Genomic DNA, 18206 nt, shown 5'->3' with positions numbered 1-18206 from the left:
CCACAGAACTCCTGTCCTCTCCTACTTTCCAAACTCTCTTTAGATTTCAAGCACATGATGAAATATTCTCAACAACCTTGAACACCTTACAATTTAGGTATATGTTATTTTATTTGCAGAATATATGGATAGAGAAACTCATTCTTTAAGTCACTTGTGAAGACGGATGCTGACTCCCAAAGCCACATGGATATCAGAGCTGGAAAATGGTATGCTTTAAATAGTTTTCCTCATGCTAAAAAGCTACTGGTTAGAAGCCCTCATGGTGGGATAAACTTAATGTGTCAGATCAAAATATCTAGACTTTTCCAGTTTCATTTTAGGAAACCGCGCTCTCATATAACGTCCTGCCAAGCCCTCAAACAATTGCTGTCTAGTAACCTCGTTGCTTAGAGGACTAATCTGATGTTTTGTTCCTATCTTTTGGAAACCAGAGGTATTGAAGGATTAACCCCTGGCAAATAGAATTCCAGTTTAATCCTCTACCTAGGAGGTCTGCTAACTGCATCAGCATCAACATCTATTAACATGTAATTCCGGACCTGTGATATTGAAATGTTATACTTTATTTTTAAATCAAGGTGCTATGTGTACACTTAGAAGAATGAATCTCTCCTAACTTGTTCCCCTGTTGGACACACAGTGAGGAAGACCGTGGGTCAAGGAAAGGTAATGATGTATGGCTTTGCCTGATGCTGCCATCGTGGGGCAGGTGGGCAGCATTTCACCTGGGCTGGGGAGGACAACAGGGAAATACAGAAGACACTGTACTTTCTCTTCAGGAGTTTGGACCACACTGTGTTCAAGAATTAGTTTTTATCCATAGGTGTTGGAAGAGATGTATGTGAGGTATGAGTGTGTGTGTGTGTGTGTGTGTGTGTGTGTGTGTGTGTGAGGGGGGGGAGAGAGAGAGAGAGAGAGGGAGAGAGAGAGAGAGAGAGAGAGAGAGAGAGAGAGTATGTGTGTGTAAAGAGGAGAATCTGCAATGTACGCTGGTGGGAAAACCTTGAAGGGAGCTTCACTGGGAACGTAGACTGTACTGTAAAGCCTCCTAAGGAACAGTCCACTAGCCCAGACGCTCAGACATGCAGAACACCATGCTGTGGACAGGGATGGGCACCGGGCGGAGGTCTGGTGAGTGAGAAGCAGGCTTTCGTTCAGGCAGACTGAGATCAGCAGCATGGAGATTAGAAGCGGGAAGCTCTTCAGAATGACCAAATTGAGGACAGGGGAGGAAGGAAGGAAACAAGAATCCACTACTTCATTCCATGGGTGCTCTTCCCAAGGACAATGGGAAAGTCTTTCCTGCCTACACAGCAGTGCCTTTCAGCGACTTCATTTCCATGGAATTCCATCTGCCCTTCAACAGCAGGCTGCAGGAATGACCCCAATTTTTCATTCTTCCCCATATCTATGCCCTTTGCCATGTTGGCTTTGCTACTGCTTCCGCCAAAAGGCCGCCTATCCTTCTCTACCATGATTCTGAGTTCGGCCACGTGATATGCCTTGGCCAGTAGGATGTTAGCAGATGGGAAGCCTGCAGAGGTATGAACAGATGCATGCATAATGAAGCCTGCCGTCCATTAATTCCGCCATCACCAGAAGGACATGCCAGGGGTAAGCTCGTTATGCCAGGATGAAGGTGAGAGACACATGGAACAGAACCACCCCCACCCAAGCCCGCTCTAGATCACCTGACCCCTGCCAACCAGAGAAATAGCATACATAGTAAGTACCTTGTCTGAGAGAAAGACAAGCTTGCAAAGGCCTGACTCCAGAGCCCACTCTTGACTGCCATGCTGTGCAGTTCTGTGGAGGATGAAAGTGCAAGGCAAATAAACGGAGGCGTGACACACCCTGGAATCTCACCTCCACTCTAGCTTGTGTGAGGGGAGTAGCAATCCAGGAAGGCGGCCATGTCCAGGAGTTCCCAGGAGTCGGGAGGGCTCACGGTGACCTGGAAAGGTCTTCTTCTCCAACCTCTGTTCCACCACCCTGTCCCCTGCGCAGTCAGAGGTTGGATCATGAGATAGGATAATTCTCCCCAACATACACAATAGGAGGGTTCCCATGCCGAAAAGGGAGAAATGACTCTTGAACTCCATGTCATGATTTAAGTATAATGAAGTATTACATATGTGATAATATGTACATATTATATGTGCATGGAGCATTTTAAAAATATGGGCAAATGTAATAAGGTATGTATGGTTGGAACTTTAACAGGGTAACCAGTTATGTTAGCAACGCTTCAATTCTTTGAAGTGCTTTCATCTTCAGATTTCATTATAGTTGGCTTTTATAAGTTTTTTTTAATGTTTATTCATTTCTGAGGGAGAGAGAACACATGCAGGGAAGGAGCAGAGAGAGACAGAGGGAGACAGAGAATCCGAAGCAGGCTCCTGGCTCTGAGCTGTCAGCACAGAGCACAATGCGGGGCTTGAACTCATAAACCGTGAGATTGTGACCTGAGCTGAAGTTGGAAGCTTAAATGACTGAGCCACCCAGGTGCCCCTGCTGGCTTTTATAATGACAGGATTACTATAAAGCTGAAATTTCTCATGAATTATTAAAAATTCCTGCACTAAACTTCAGATCCTCTTCAAGTAAACATATATATCTAGAAGTTACATATCACAAGCAGACACATCACAGTCTGCATTTTATATTTACCTTTACAAGCTAAGAACATGTCAATTGATTAAAATATTATTCTCTTGATCACACAGAGATATGCTATTAGACTCCTCACTGTAAGCTTAGAAAATGGGCATCCAGCTTCTTGGATGGTGCCCACAAATAGTTTTCCATATAAAATTAGGTCCATTTTGTGCTTAGTAATTTGTAAGTCCTAAGTTTTGAGAAGTAAAGTCAAATTCAAAACCCTCATCAGTGGTGGCCACCGCACCTGTCTGAAGTCATGCCCTGGACACTGCCCGTCACAGTCTTGTTCCCTTACAACACTTAGCAAGGCACTGAGCACCAGAGAAAGGACCTTTTCATGCCCTCCCTTATCTTGTACTTAACCAGAGGCTGAGTCTTTTGTGCCATGTGGCTCCCTCTCCTTCCTCATATCCAATGGGTCATGTCCTACAAAGGCTTCTTTTTTCTTTTTTTAATGTTTATTTATTTATTTATGAGAGAGAGAGAGAAAGAGAGAGAGAATGTAAGCAGGGGAGGGGCAGAGAAAGAGAGGGAGACACAGAATCCAAAGCATGCTGCAGACTCTGAGCTGTTAGCACAGAGCCCTAAGTGGGGCCTGAACTCAGGAACCATGAAATCATGACCTGAGCTAAAGCTAGAGGCTTAACTGACTGAGCCACCCAGGTGCCACAAGACTTCTGTTTCTTGAAGTCATTCTGTTATCACCCCCTGTACTGTCAGGGAAGATGGTGGAGTAGAAGGATCCTGAGCTCACCTCATCCCATGGAAAAAAGATAATAGCTATATTCATATAATTAATTCTAAAAACAACCTGAAGACTATTTACTCCACCAGAATAAGTCATTACATAGAGTATCGCCCTAGCTGCCTAACCAGGGTCTCAGTTTCTCTCCCTCTCTCTCTCTAACACACACACACACACACACAAACCTCTTCATCCTTAATACTATTGTGTGTGAAAGAGTCATTACTGATAAATTGTCGTTTTCAGTCTACAACCAAGGTTTTCCTTTGATATAAGCTACCATTATTTTTTTTACTCTAGTCCTTTTACCCCACTCTAAATATCTTTTTTCCTTTTCCCTCATGATACCGTCACCCTTATACGTATATCCAAGGGGCAGGAGAAAAACCACACTCTACCAAGTATTTATCACTGAAGTTGCAATTTCGTGTTTCCTGCTTTTGAGTTCACATGCACATGAGAAAAAAATCTCACTGAGTTGTGTTTTGCTCAAGACAAAAATTATGAGGAGGGAGAAGGAGTGAAGGGTTACATCTGGAGAGCGTTAAGTTCTGTAGCGGGAAGAGCAGCTGGGACGATGTAATGTGGCAGCTTCCCTCCCGTGGCCATGATGCTTTAGCTTGAAAATGCGTGGGTTTTTGAATGGTATGGGTTTTATTTGGAGAGAAGGAATAGAGAGTGCTTTCAGAGAGGAAATTTAACAGTTTATTCATGCTCCTCAACCACTTTTTGCCCTAAATTTAATGACCAGGAAGACACTGTTAACAAAAATTGGGAGGCCTTGAGGAAACTCTAAATCTTGCACAACTGTTAATTCTTGGGCACAATTAGAGCTTTTGACAAGATTTTGTAGAGTGCCTTTTTTAAATGTTCAAAACCATATCGTCTTTTTTTTTTTTTTTTGGTCCCTCTTTGATGCCTGTACTGCTCTTGCTTTATTTACTTCAGCACCAAGCAGCCTCATAATCCAAGCCAGGCATGGAGGGATGGCGACCAGTGGCCTTGAGTGTTGCCTGCAATGGTGTTTCTTAAATATCCGGGCTTTTGCTGGAATCACCTGAGAATCTATCATCCCTTCTCTTTCTCTCTTATCTGTCTACCTGCACCATTTGATTAATGATCAGAATACTTCTGCCACATGAAATCACTTCAAAATGGAAAAGTTTCCACCTGAGCATAAAACACTGTTTTACCTACACTAAAACATGACCTACTACACAAATTGCTGGCCCAAGTTCCTTAGGAGAAAAAACTTGCCAAAATATTTTCACCTTCTTCAGATTTAATAAAAGAGACATGCTTAGAAACACTCTTTTATTTACAAATGTGTTAGGTTTTAAGAGGTGGTTCGCAAGTGGATTTGTTAATAAGTTCGAAAGTGGCAATTTCTGAGGCATCTTCTCCAGAGCAGAGAGTGAATGGGCTCTAGGAGTCTTGAAAGCGGGGCATGAACTTCTCCCACTTACTGAAAAATTCTCTCTCAGAAAGAATCTCTCATTCCATGACTTTCCTTCACAGCATGACCTCTCGACATCTCCATTTCTCCCCTGCCCCTGGGAGGGGAGCATTCTCTGTGAGAATGTTCATCTCCAGTACTCAGTCATATGTGCTCAGCTGACCACCCCGCCATTTTGGAAACAGTCTCTTCTCCTGGCTTTTGAATCACTGCACATACCTTTCTCCCTTCTCACTAACCACTCTTCCTTTGGCTTTTTTGAGTTTCTCCAAGTCATTGGTCCTTCTCCATTCATAGTTCAACTTCTAAATCTTGGGAGTTTTGTAGCACTTCACGCTAGGCTCTCCAGTTTCATATACTTACACTCTTTCTAGATGACCTCTTCCAGACCATGGATTTAGATGTCATCTCTCTGACAAGAACACCAAGGCTTTACCTCAGGTATGCCATGCAGGTTCACCCGCCATTCAACTCCTATTCAACCTGTCTGCTTGGACATCTAATGGGAATCTCAAATTTAGTATATTCAAAGTCTAGTATGAAATTGCCTACTTTGTTTCATGTTTATTCCTTTTTTGTCTGTCTCCTGCCACCCATTTAAATAGCAAGGACCAGGTCTGTTATGTCCACTGCCATATCCCCACACACAGATCAAAGTTTAGCACATGCTAAGGGTTCAACAAATATTTAACTGAATGAATAAATATTTTTGAGAAAAAAGAGCAGCTTCAAAAGGACAAAGAGGATTCCACTTATATGAGGTACCTAGAACAGTCACATTCATACAGACACAAAGTAGAATAGTGGCAACCAAGGGCAGTGTGGGCAGGGGAAATGGGGAGTTAGTGTTTAATGGGTGCAGAGTTTCAGTTGGTTATGAAAATTTTCTGGAGATGGATAGTGGTAATGATTTCACAACAATGTGAATGCACTGAACTGTACACTTACAAATGGTTAAAATGGTAAATTATATGTTATATAGATCATGTCACAGAAAAAGAAAGGAAAAGAAAAAAAGAAAGAAAAGAAAAGAAAAGAAAAGAAAAGAAAAGAAAAGAAGAGAAAAGAAAAGAAAACAGTTCCATCAACACTGAAAATCAGCTGAGGGAAATAAATCTCTTCACTGAGGACATCCACAAATGTCACAGCAAACTCCTTAATGGCTAAAACATTCATACTTTTGCCACCTCCTTATCCAAATAGGACTTGATCCATGGACATACCCATGGCTTGCCCCAAAAGTATCTGCAGGACTTTTACCATGTATATAATCTTTAAGTTCAACACACTGCCAACCTTCTCTTAGAAAGCGTTAGGTTAATAAGCATCTATTTTATTGCCGAATCCTACAGCCAGCAATCATCATGTTCTCCTTTTTATAAATGAATTTATTTATTTATTTATCTATCTATCTATTTATTTGAGAGTGACTGTGAGTGGGGGAGAGGGTCCGATGGTGGGGGGGGGGGGCGGAGAGAGAGAGAGAGAGAGAATGAACCTTAAGCAGGCTCCACACTCAGTGCAGGGCTCAATCCCTCAACCCTGGGACCCTGCCTTGAGCCAAAATCAAGAGTTGATGGTCCCTCAACCGACTGAGCTACCCAGACATCCCACCACGTTTTCCATTTTGTCACTCAAAGTTTAGCACAACTTTTCTTCTTTTCTTGCTACTTTTGAAGCTTGGACGGGCATGGACTTTTCACATATTATAAGATTTTCTTTCTCTTTCAGAATCATACCCATCCTCAAAGAATTTATCCACGATGTGTGTGTAACCTGTCCTTTTCTGACAGAAGTTGTGTTTTGTCGCATTTTCCTGTGTCATGTTTTCTCTAATACCCTCCCACCATAACTGTGTCCTTTCCTTGCTAGTGTTCTCAACAGTGTCACACCTTTTGCACTTACTAGCCGTGTGAAGGTTAACAATGTCCCAAAACACGTGATGATGAAACACAAAGCCCAGGGAACACAACTGAGACTAATGATCAAAGTGAGGCCCATGACATCTGTTGATGCAGGGGAAGAATCGGTGTATTCTAGAAGGACAAACTTGTGGCCTAGGAGCCACAACACAGCCTGGGGACATGACTTTTATTGTTTGATTTATTTGGCCCATAAAGTACTTTTTTAAAAACTTTGTTTCCTATATGTAAAGCTCTGGAACTGCCCGTATTCAGATTTATGACCTTGTTTGAAAAACTCTAAGACCGGCAACTGAGTCTACAATCTGCAGCAGGAAGCATCTGGCCTGAGCAGCAGGGCCTTTCCAACCAACGTGAGCTACCTGTTAACCACAGTCTCCACCCAGCCCACTGGCCTGCTGCATCCATGACCCATCTGGCCCCGACCATCACCTGAATTGGTGAGTCCCCCCACTGCCCCACCCCCCATGTGAATAGAAGACAGCCTCAATCCAGGATGAAGCCTCCTAACTGAGGCTTCCACGCAGAGAAAATTGTGTACTTTGATGTGGAATAACCCAGTGACAAATATGCCTCAACTAATAAAACCGCCAATGTGTATAAAATCAAGTTGGTTTTTAAGAAATAAATTAAATATGGATAAACCACAGGAAAACCAAACAAATTTTTTTAGTGAAGGCAAATCATTAAAAAAATTTATTGCACTTTAAAAAACAACCTCCTGGTAATGTTTAAACTCCTAATAGCTGATGTTTTCAAATGAGGAAGAGAAGAATCTGATTATGTGAAGAAATATAATGTAGAGCACACAGAGACAGAAGCGTCACTTGCTACAGCAAAATTCCACCATGGAGTACTGTCTTCCTGAAAGAATCCTGACACTAATGGTGAGACAGATTCAAACTGACCGCATGTCAATAAAGAGCTACAGCTGGTAGTGTTGGCAATGGGCTTGCCTTTACACAGATCTTCTTAAAGATGAAAAAGTGACCGGATGGGCACACTGAAAACATGCTCTATGATGAAAATAGGTGGAAGGAGCTTATTGGCTCATATTACAGAGAAATTCAAGAGCAGTTTGATCCCGGGATCCAATCTGTCTCCTTCTCTTGGCTCTGATCATGTTGCCTTTAGTTTTGGGCTTTCTGTGGTGGTAAGATGGGACCCCATATCTCCATGGTTCAACCCATAAGCCTATCTTCTAAAGGTCCCAGGAAAAGCCATTTCTTCTTCTTAATCCACTCGGATATATCCACCTCTTAAGTAATAACTATGACCAGGCTGCAGCCCCTCTGCAAAACAGTGTAGAGGTTCTTCAAAAAATTAACACTAGAACTCCCCTATGACCCAGCAATAGCACTGCTAGGAATTTACCCAAGGGATACAGGAGTGCTGATGCACAGGAGCACACATACCCCAATTTTCATAGCAGCACTTTCAACATTAGCCAAATCATGGAAAGAGCCTAAATGTCCATTAACTGACAAATGGATCAAGAAGATGTGGTTTCAAGGGATACAGGAGTGCTGATGCATAGGGGCACATGTACCCCAAGGTTCACAGCAGCACTCTCAACAATGGCCAAAACATGGAAAGAGCCTAAGTGTCCATCAACTGACAAATGGATCAAGAAGATGTGGTTTATCTATACAATGGAATACTACATGGCAATGAGAAAGAATGAAATCTGGCCATGTGTAGCAACATGGATTGAACGTGAGGGTGTTATGGTGAGCGAAATAAGTCAGGCAGAGAAGGACAAATATCATATGTTTGCACGTATAGGAGGATTAGGAGGAACTTAACTGAGGAACAAGGGGGAGAAGAAGGGCGGAAATGGTGGGGGAAAGGGAGAGAGGCAAACCATGAGAGACTCTTGAATGCTGAGAACAAACTGAGGGCTGATGGGGGTGAGGGAGAGGGGAAGGGGGGGTGATGAGCATGGAGGAGGAGACTTGTTGGGATAAGCACTGGGTATTACATGGAAACCAACTTGACAATAAACTATGAAAGAAAAATATAATAACTGTGACCAAGCAAACACAATCTTCCAGTTGACCAGGTCTGAAATTGCACGCTCACCTCTGATACAAAGGAGGAAAACTTCTGTAGGTCAGAAGTCTGAAATGGGTCTCACAGGGCTGACATGAGTGTTAAGAGGATGATATTCCTTGGGAAACCACAAGAGAATCTGTTACCTTGGCTTTTCCAGCTTCCAGAGAATGCCTGTCTTCCTTGGCTTGTGGCCCCTTCCTTCATCTTTAAAGCCAAGAGCCCAGCATTTGCCAGTCTCTCTCTGTTGTGACCTCTGTGTCCACCTCTCTAGTCACGTGAAAGGACTCTTGTGTCTACACTAGTCCCAACAGATAATCCAGAATAATCTTACTTCAAGAGCACCTGATTAGCATCCTTAGTTTCATGTGCATTCTTATTGTCCCCTCGACATGGAACATGGCATATTCTTAGGTTCTATGGACTCAATCATGGGTGTGTCTGGGGTGGGATGGGGGCTATTAATTATCTGCTACAAAGTCCACAAGGAAACATCTTCTGTAATCTCAAAGTGCTCTAACTCTACACTGTCTGCTCAGGATTTTTTTATTCTTCCCACCTCTTCTCCCAAGTCCTTGCTTGTGAATTCATTCCCGTATGCATTTACTAGATAAACATTAGTAGCCACTATTAAGTTAATTTAACAGGGAGGCCACTAGACTGAGGGGCCCTAATGCTGTGGCGGCCTACACAAGCAGACCAACATGTAAGCGTGTAAACGCTTCAAGGCTACACAATTCAGATCTTAGAACAACCAGGGACAAACAGCCAACTAAGAATTAAGCTATAGGGGCACCTGGGTGGCTCAGTCAGTTAAGCATCTGACTCTTCATTTCACCTCAGGTCACGATCTCAAGGTTCATGGAATAGAGTCCCACATTTGGCTCTGTGCTGACAGTGTGAAGCCTGCTTGGGATTCTCTCTTTCCTTCTCTTTCTGTCCCCCCCTGCTCACCCACTCTCTATCTCTGTCTCAAAATAAGTAAATAGTAAAAAAAAATTAAGCTATAGGTAATCAAGTAATTTCCTTTCTTTATATATAAGTCTTTCCTAGCTTCTGTCAGCTAAGTACTCCTAAACACTTCTGGTTTACCACTACCCAATTAGAATCAATATTTGCTCAAATAAGCTCTGAGAATTTTTAATGCACCTCGGTCAATTTATCTTCTAGCACTACCGTAGGCAAAGCACTGTGCAGGCATGGAATATACAATGGTAAACGAAATGTTCCCTTCCCTCATGTCATTTACGGTCTCATGGGTAAACAAACCATAAATAACCTGACCAATTAGCAATATTTAAATATTTATTATCAACTATTTGTATGGAGACTTTGGTTTTTTTTTCCAAATTGGTTTGAAAATAATGGCTGCCTTCGAGAATGTCCTGCTCTCTGTTTTTTCTAACTGGACTCTGTGTCCACATTCTCTCTTGGTGGTCCTCAGGACACTGAGAACAGGATATGGCCTTGGCTGAAACTCAGTGGACAGGACGAGTCCTGCCTAGAGTCTTAGTCCAGACAGATGCCCCTGGCACAGCAACAGGGTGGCCGTGACTCTCTGTATAGCATCTTTAAATGACAATCCCTCCAGACTCATGCTCCCCCACACCTGCAAGAGCGGCAGCTCAAGGGCATTGACATTTTCATCACTTCACATCAGGTATCATGTTGGTTATATTAAGTAGTAAATGCAAAATGCCTCCAGACAAATTGGGAGAAAGGAGACAGTTCCCATGGGTCAAATGAGAGAGAGACAAGAAGGAGATAATCACAGTTATGTAGAATGGCTTCCCACTCTTTAAATGTTATCTGCCTATCATTAATATTCCATCACACGGGAGCTTTAAGCTTTAATTCAATCTTTCTGCTCTATCATCTTGACCAAGTCTATGCCATAGTATTCTTGTTTATAGGAAGTGGGTAAAAATGTGGCAATCCTTCACGCAGCTATAATGAGGTTATTTTTAAAGGAGTTTGAAGGCCTGGGGCAAGTCTTAGTACACAGGTCAAAGGGTTTTGTATACAATCACTACAAATTCTTTCAATGCTTCTGTAGCTCAACCCCCATTTTAGCCTGTTATCGCACCAGAATCATAGGTCCCTAAAAAACATGACCTTGAAAAAATCCTTTTAATTATGTGTTGACAGCAGCACTCTCTACTCCCTCCTTTTCCAGTTCACTTTCCTCCCCCTGAAATGACACGAATACTCACCCTGGTTGGGCTACAACACATGACCACAAACCTTAACTTTCAACTGAGCCCCCATGTTGCTGAAACAAATACTTAGCTTGTGCCCCCAGTGAGCAACATAATCCGAACAGTCATCATAAATGAACAGTTTGTTCGTTGTATTTCCTCGGAACCCACAGTTTGGGGGCCAGATTGCTAACAAGCCATCCCACGTGTCAGCCTAGGCTGCTTTCCTCTTATCTAAAATTGGTCTGACCATGTCATATTTTCATTCATTTTCTTTCTATTGCTTTTTTTAAAATTTTTTAATGTTTATTTATTTTTGAAAGAGAGAGAGACAGACAGAGCATGAGCAGTGGAGGGGCAGAGAGAGAGGGAGGCGCAGAATCCGAAGCAGGCTCCTATCAGCACAGAGACTGATGTGGGGCTCAAACTCAGGAACTGTGAGATCATGACCTGAGACAAAGTAGGACGCTTACCCCACTGAGCCACCCAGACGCCCCTCACATTACTAGTTTTAAAAAATGGTGGTGGCATCTATGAATCACTACCAAATAGTTCAAAAGCAAGAGAGGCGGTCCAGCTTCGGACTGAAGCCTGTGGTTTTGAGTCAGACCTGTGGGTATCCTGACCCGGCTGCACCACCCACCACTGGGTGAACAGCAAGCCCTGAGCCTCGCTGTGCCCCAAGGGCTTCATCTGAAAGTGAGGCTTACAACAGTACTTCGTTGTGAGCATTAAAAGTCAGGCCTTACCTATAAAGGTCTTACACAGGCAAAGTACTCAATAACTGTTAGTTGTTGTTGTAAGTAACACGGAGAGATCTCCTAGACACATGGTTTAAAAAAAAACTACAGTCGAATGCACTCATGCACCACACAAGATGACTGCAATTATGTATATAATACATGCATAAATAAAATATGCATGAATAGAGACGAACCTAACAATCACTTAAAAATGTCTTTCATTCTTTTTAGAAGGATAAATGCTATATCGTTTTAAGGAGACATTTAAAAAATTAATTATTTTTTCAAAGTTTACACAGAAAAAAAGACTGGAAGAAAAGACCTCTTGAGTGTTCACAGTGATTGCTTTTGGATGAAGATGTGATGAATTCATTTTGCTCACTCTGTCTCTTCCAAATTTTCCTCTGGGCTTACATATTACCTTAATCCCAACATTTAAACAACTACGGTTTTAAATAAACGCATTGCTAACATATATTAATAGAAATGATGATGCTTAAGAATAAAGACCTTTTCAGGGTGCCTGGGTGGCTCAGTCGGTTAAGCATCCAACTTCGGCTCAGGTCATGATCTCACAGTTCATGGGTTCAAGCCCCGCGTCGGGCTCTGTGCTGACGGCCAGCTGGGAGCCTAGAGCCTGTTTCAGAATCTGTATCTACCTCTCTCTCTGACTCTCCCCTGCTCATGCTGTCTCTGTCAGAAATAAATAAAACATTTAAAAAATATTTTAAAAAAAGAATAAAGACCTTTTCTTAGCACTGATGATTTTTTATGTAGTAAGATGAACTGAAGTTTCCTTCTCTACCTTTTTTTTTTCTCCAAAAATGGCGGAAGGGTCTGAAAATGAGTAGCAGAAATGACTTCTGGCACAGAGGTCATGTGAAAAAGGATGAAAGGATGTGGAATGGTCTGATTTGGAAGGAAAAAGGACCCAAATTTACAGCCTCTCTTGAGTATAGCCTCCATACACATATTCTGTTTGTTTGAGAGAGTGAGCAGGAAATGGGACAGAGGGAGGGAGGGAGGAAGGGAGAGAGACAGAGAGAGAGAAAGACAGAGACAGAGACAGAGAATCTCAAATAGGCTCCAAGCTGTCAGCACAGATCCCAGTGTGGGGCTCAATCCCATAACCCTGGGATCATGACCTGAGCTGAAATCCAGAGTCAGACACTCAACCAACTGAGGTACTCAGGTCCCCTCCCCCATGCATGTTCTGTGCGACCACATTAGTTAACACAGTTGTGAGTATGGAAGTCTTGATGTAACATACATGCTCCATTTGCTGAGGGTCCCCTCGTTTCTAACTGTCTTAAACCCTTTGGCAGCTTGTCTTCATGATACCCGCCTGGTCCCTAAAAGTACGTGAGCATGTAGTGCCCAAGGAGACCCTTGGTACATAGTTGAGAGAACACTGAGAGCACCTCAAGAGAGTGACTCAACACGAATAAAGAATATTCAGTTTTCAATCAAGGAGAGCTTCCACACACCCATTTCAGACAAACTTTAGTGATAGCATATTTAATCTCAGAAGGTTCTAAGCTTTCATTGAGATCAGGTGCTAAAACACCAATGAAAGTCCTGTAATACAGCAGTTCTCTGACTTGCGCATGCAAATGCATCACCTGCACTATTTGTCCACAACACCGACTTCTAAAGCCATCCCACCCCACTCCACCCCTGAGGTGCAGATTCATTAGGTGCTACTAAGTCAGGGAAGCTTTAGATCTCATTTCAAGGAACAATACTGAGGTAAACACCTTTAGAGATGTCCTGCAGCCCTCAACCCCCCTTCACCACCGGGAGGACTTGTGCGGCCCACAGTTGGGGTGCAGAGGCCCCACACTGGCCGAGGCAGACTGGCCAGGGGAGAGTATCTGCTCCAAGGTGGGCCTGTCGGATTCTCTATCTATCCCAACCACTTGAACCTGGAATTCGGTGAGGCTAATCATCTCTACTAGTTATGAAACTGGAAGGATGTGGGGACATGCAAAGTTAAGGGTGGCTATCTTCTGCCTCATGTAGGAAAAGCAAAGAAAGCTAATTATTTAAGAAAATGAAGCAGCAGTGCTGACAAAACCAGAGTTGAAAGATTATGCAGTCCTATTATTAAGGTACAATAACTGCTATAACAAACAGCCCCAAATTCCAGTGACTTAACAATATAACATTTGACTTCTTGCTCCTGTAATGGTCCACCATGGCATCTTTTCATCAGGACCAGGGCATCCGTCCTGTGGCTCTGCCCTCCCCGAGGTCCCTGCAGGCTTCCATTCAGCTAGGGGATGGGATCAGCATATAGAAGTTTTTATGGGCCATGCCTGGGAGCAGCACATATGCTCTATAAGCCAGAAGCCAGCCTCATGGCCTTGCCTAATGACAAGGGATGACTGGAAATGTGGTTTGGTCAAGTTCGGTGAACATAAGCTCCAAAGAGAGAAAAGTTAAAAGAACAGTTGATGAACTATTACCAAAAAAACAAATAGGGACTCCTGGGTGGCTCAGTCAGTTAAGTGTCTGACTCTTATTCTGGTTCAGGTCATGACCTCACAGTTCATGGGTTTGAACTCTGCACTGGGCTCTGCACCAAAAGCATGGAGCCTGCTTGGGATTCTCTCTCTCTCTCTCTCTCTCTCTCTCTCTCTCTCTCTCTCTCCCTCTCTCTGCCCTTTCCCTGCTCTCTCAAACAAATAAATAAACACTTTTAAAAAAAAAATGAACAAGAAACAGAAAATAAGTAATGGCGAGGATATGGAGAAATTGGGAACTTGGTGTTGGAGGGAATGTAAAATGGTACAGCTGCTGTGGAAAACAGCATGGAGATTCCTCAAAAAATAAACATGGAATTCTCTATGATCTGGAATTTCAGGTATTCAGGGGGGGTGAAAACAGGAGTCAAGAATAGGTATGTGCACAGCCCTGTTCACAGCAGCATTATTCACAACAGCCCAAGAGTAGAAACAATCTGAATGTCATAAACAGATGAATGGATAAACAAAATGTGTATCACAAAATACAAATATTGTATGATTCCACTAAAACAAAATTTCTAGAATAGTGAAATTCATAGACAAAGTGGAATAATGGTTACCATGGGCTGGAGGGAGGGAAGGGCATGTTCATTCTGAGCTACAGACATGAATGCAGAAAGGAAGGAAGGAAGGAAGGGAGGGAGGGAGGGAGGGAGGAGGAAGGAAGGAAGGAAGGAAGGAAGGAAGGAAGGAAGGAAGGAAAACATTTACTCAGGTGCCACAGACGCACCCCATCTGAACACATCATCACCCCGCCTTCTCCAGAATCCACTCCCTTGCTCCTCCTTCTCCACTCTCTAGGTCAGCCAACAGCCCTGCTTTCAGTCATCCAAGCCTCCAAAGGATCATTCTAGACGCTCTCCCTCTCCATCCCTGCCATCAAAACCATCTGTTCAGCCAGAAGCAACTTACCTGTCCTTTGGGTCACTGCCCTAGCCCAGGCCTGCTTTGTTCTTCACATTCATTACTAATAACAACTTGCTGATCACTTTCAATACCTCCATCCCTTTCCATCCTTCACCCACCCTTTCCTAAAATGGTTCATTCCAAAGGACCAGACTGATGGTGCATCGCCTGCCCAACATCCTGACTCCTCTGTCACTTCTCACACTCAAGACAAGGGTGCATGGGGCTCCTAACAATGCCAGCATTGCCCATTTCCTCCTGTGCATCCCCTACCCCACAGCGCCCACTTGCTCCCCAGACTGGACTACCTCTCAGGCTTCCATGACTTTGCAATGCTATTCCCTCTGCCCAGAGTACCTTTCTCATTCCCTCCTTCACTTGGCCTGCTTCTACCTCTGGAGAGTTAGGTCAGACATCGCCACTTCCCGAAAGCCTTTTGTGACGCCCCATCCGCATCCCGAATCTGCATTAGTTGCCGCTCTGATGTTTCCTCCCACCTCACAGATGGTCACCGTTCATTTCTCCATCCACCCGGCTGCCAGCTCATAGGTCAGGGACTCTGCCTTTGCCTCTGGGCCACCAAGGCCCATCCCTGGGTCTGGCATGTGCAGACACTCGACAAATGTCTGTGGTCACCTCTAAGGGGTACTCATTACTTCTAGGGAAATGTTATAAAGACAAGCTGCCAAGAAAACAAAACAAAACACCAGACATACACTGATGTGCTCATTACATATTCAATCAAATCTTTATTGGGGAAGATTGGTTTTTTGGACTATTCACTGCCAAGCAAGGTATCGTCTGAAGTGAGGGAAGCCAGGTTGAAAGTAGCACTTTTCACATTCCTGAGTCCGTCTCTGAACTGACTGCATCCAGGAATGCAGATACCGAAAATCATAAAACACAACTGGAAGCTAATGAAATACTCATTTTTACTCGTCCCAGCCATGAATTCTACATGGGAGTCATTCCACTTATATCTCTAGAAAGAAAATCTGGGTTTCATTTTGTAAACTCAGATCAGAAATAAGGTGCCTAGAGACATCTCGACACTCCAGCAGCGTTTTAGAGCATTCCGCATACTGCACATCTGCGGATGACACCGCCACTCAGAAATGTGTCATTTTCTAACAAAGGAGAAATGATACTCTGTCCATAATCTGACAAGTCACTTCCGAAAGCTGAGTGTAGGTCTGATTGGCTCCAAATTCCCATAAGAACATTTTACTGCAATTTCTATTTATAGGTTGGATCTAATCACTACAAAAATGGACAATAACAGAAGATCGCTCTGCCCTTCGGGTATAGCCGACTTTAAGGAAAACCACTGGTCTAAGAAAAGTGCAGACCACAGAAGGCTTTGCCCCAGTCTTGCTTCGGTGGAATGTGACCTGTGTTATCATGTCCTTTCCTCACGTAACAGTTCTCCAGCCGGGCTTCTCTGCAGGCTTAATCCAAGCCTTGCTTGCTGACTTTCCTGATCCATTTCTGGCACTTGGTATTTTGTGGGACTGGATTGAGTTAAGAGAGTTAGACAGTGTCAGTGGCTGGGAGCATGGATGTATGAACGAAGGCATGGCGAATTTAAGAGCTCTCACTTCAAGAAAGGATAGGCAAGGGGCCCATGTAAGGTATGAGGGGAAAATCCGTCTCCTCTTGGCCCTAAAACTAATGAAAAGAATTTCATGGTATGAATAAACAACATCCCATTCCTTCTGTCAATGAACATTTCACACAGTGTTCTAGTCCCCAGTGTTCATGTCTGCAATCCTTCATTTCTCACGTGCTTATTTTAAGAGTAATAGATTCAGCTAAGTATCCCAATTTTAGGAATGTGGAAATCTTCTTCTTGTGGGGGTCACATTGGTAAGGAGTATAAATGACCATGGCAACAGAGTTCAAAATCATGTCATGTCAGGCCCTCCCTCACCACTATCATCAATCTCCAGGAGATACATACCTAATTTCTAGAATCTCCTACTGTTATAGAAACAGTCCACAGTGCATAGACACTCTCAGAGAGGTCTGAGCCAGCATGGAGACCCAGAGGCTCAGCAAGCACCCTCAAATCTAAGACCACCCCAAATCTTGAGGGTTTCTAAAAGAACATACCAATTAAGGGCACTCAGATCTGCTGGGGTGGCCAGCATCCTAAGCATGTCCCGGGACTGCAGGGAGTTATGATTCCTTTCCTCCTCCCGGGGTCACAAGGTCGGGGCCACAGGCAAATTTCCGAAAACAAGACTGTTGAGGGCTGACTTGCCAATCTCAAAACATACTATTGTGCCACATTAACTAAAAATAGTACAGAACTCACAGAGGAAAGACAGATCAATGGAAAAGAATGAAGAGTCCAGAAACCAGATGTGAACACACACACACGCTCACACATGCTACACACACACATGCTTACAAATTTATTATGTGATACAAATATTTCAAATTGGTGACTCACAGAGAAAAGACTATTACCAAATACTGAATTAATGGACTACCAGTTGGGGGGGCGGGGAATGAAAAATGATCCTTACTTTCCATATCCAAATAAATTCTGAATAGACTGAAGTTCAAATGTTAAAAAATCAATCCCATAAAATAGTATGGGAAGATATTGGTAGGTTTCATTATCATTACAAAAAAAAGACATATGACATATGTTTACAGGTAAATGACAAGTTAGGAGAAATATTTACAATGCATATTTTTAAAGGTGAATATTGAAAGGCATCTTACAAATCAAAATCAGCAAGGGAAAGAGGGATTCCCACAAAAGAATGGGCAAAAAACAAAGGGGCGATTCACAAAGGTAGAAATACAGACACCATGAAATACTGGGAGAGATCAAAGAAAGTCCCATTAAACAACAATGATGTATCTTATTTGACCTATCAGATTGGCAAACACTGAAAAGAGTGATCCTACCCAGGGATGGCTACGCAATAGCCAAGGGAAATAAGGCCCTTTTATCCACCATTTGTGGGAGTAGAAATTG

The sequence above is a fragment of the Hyaena hyaena genome, unplaced genomic scaffold, assembly GCF_003009895.1.
Source record: "Hyaena hyaena isolate Hyena2069 unplaced genomic scaffold, ASM300989v1 scaffold_165, whole genome shotgun sequence".
Lineage (NCBI taxonomy): Eukaryota > Metazoa > Chordata > Mammalia > Carnivora > Hyaenidae > Hyaena > Hyaena hyaena.
This window is presented reverse-complemented; position numbering follows the sequence as displayed.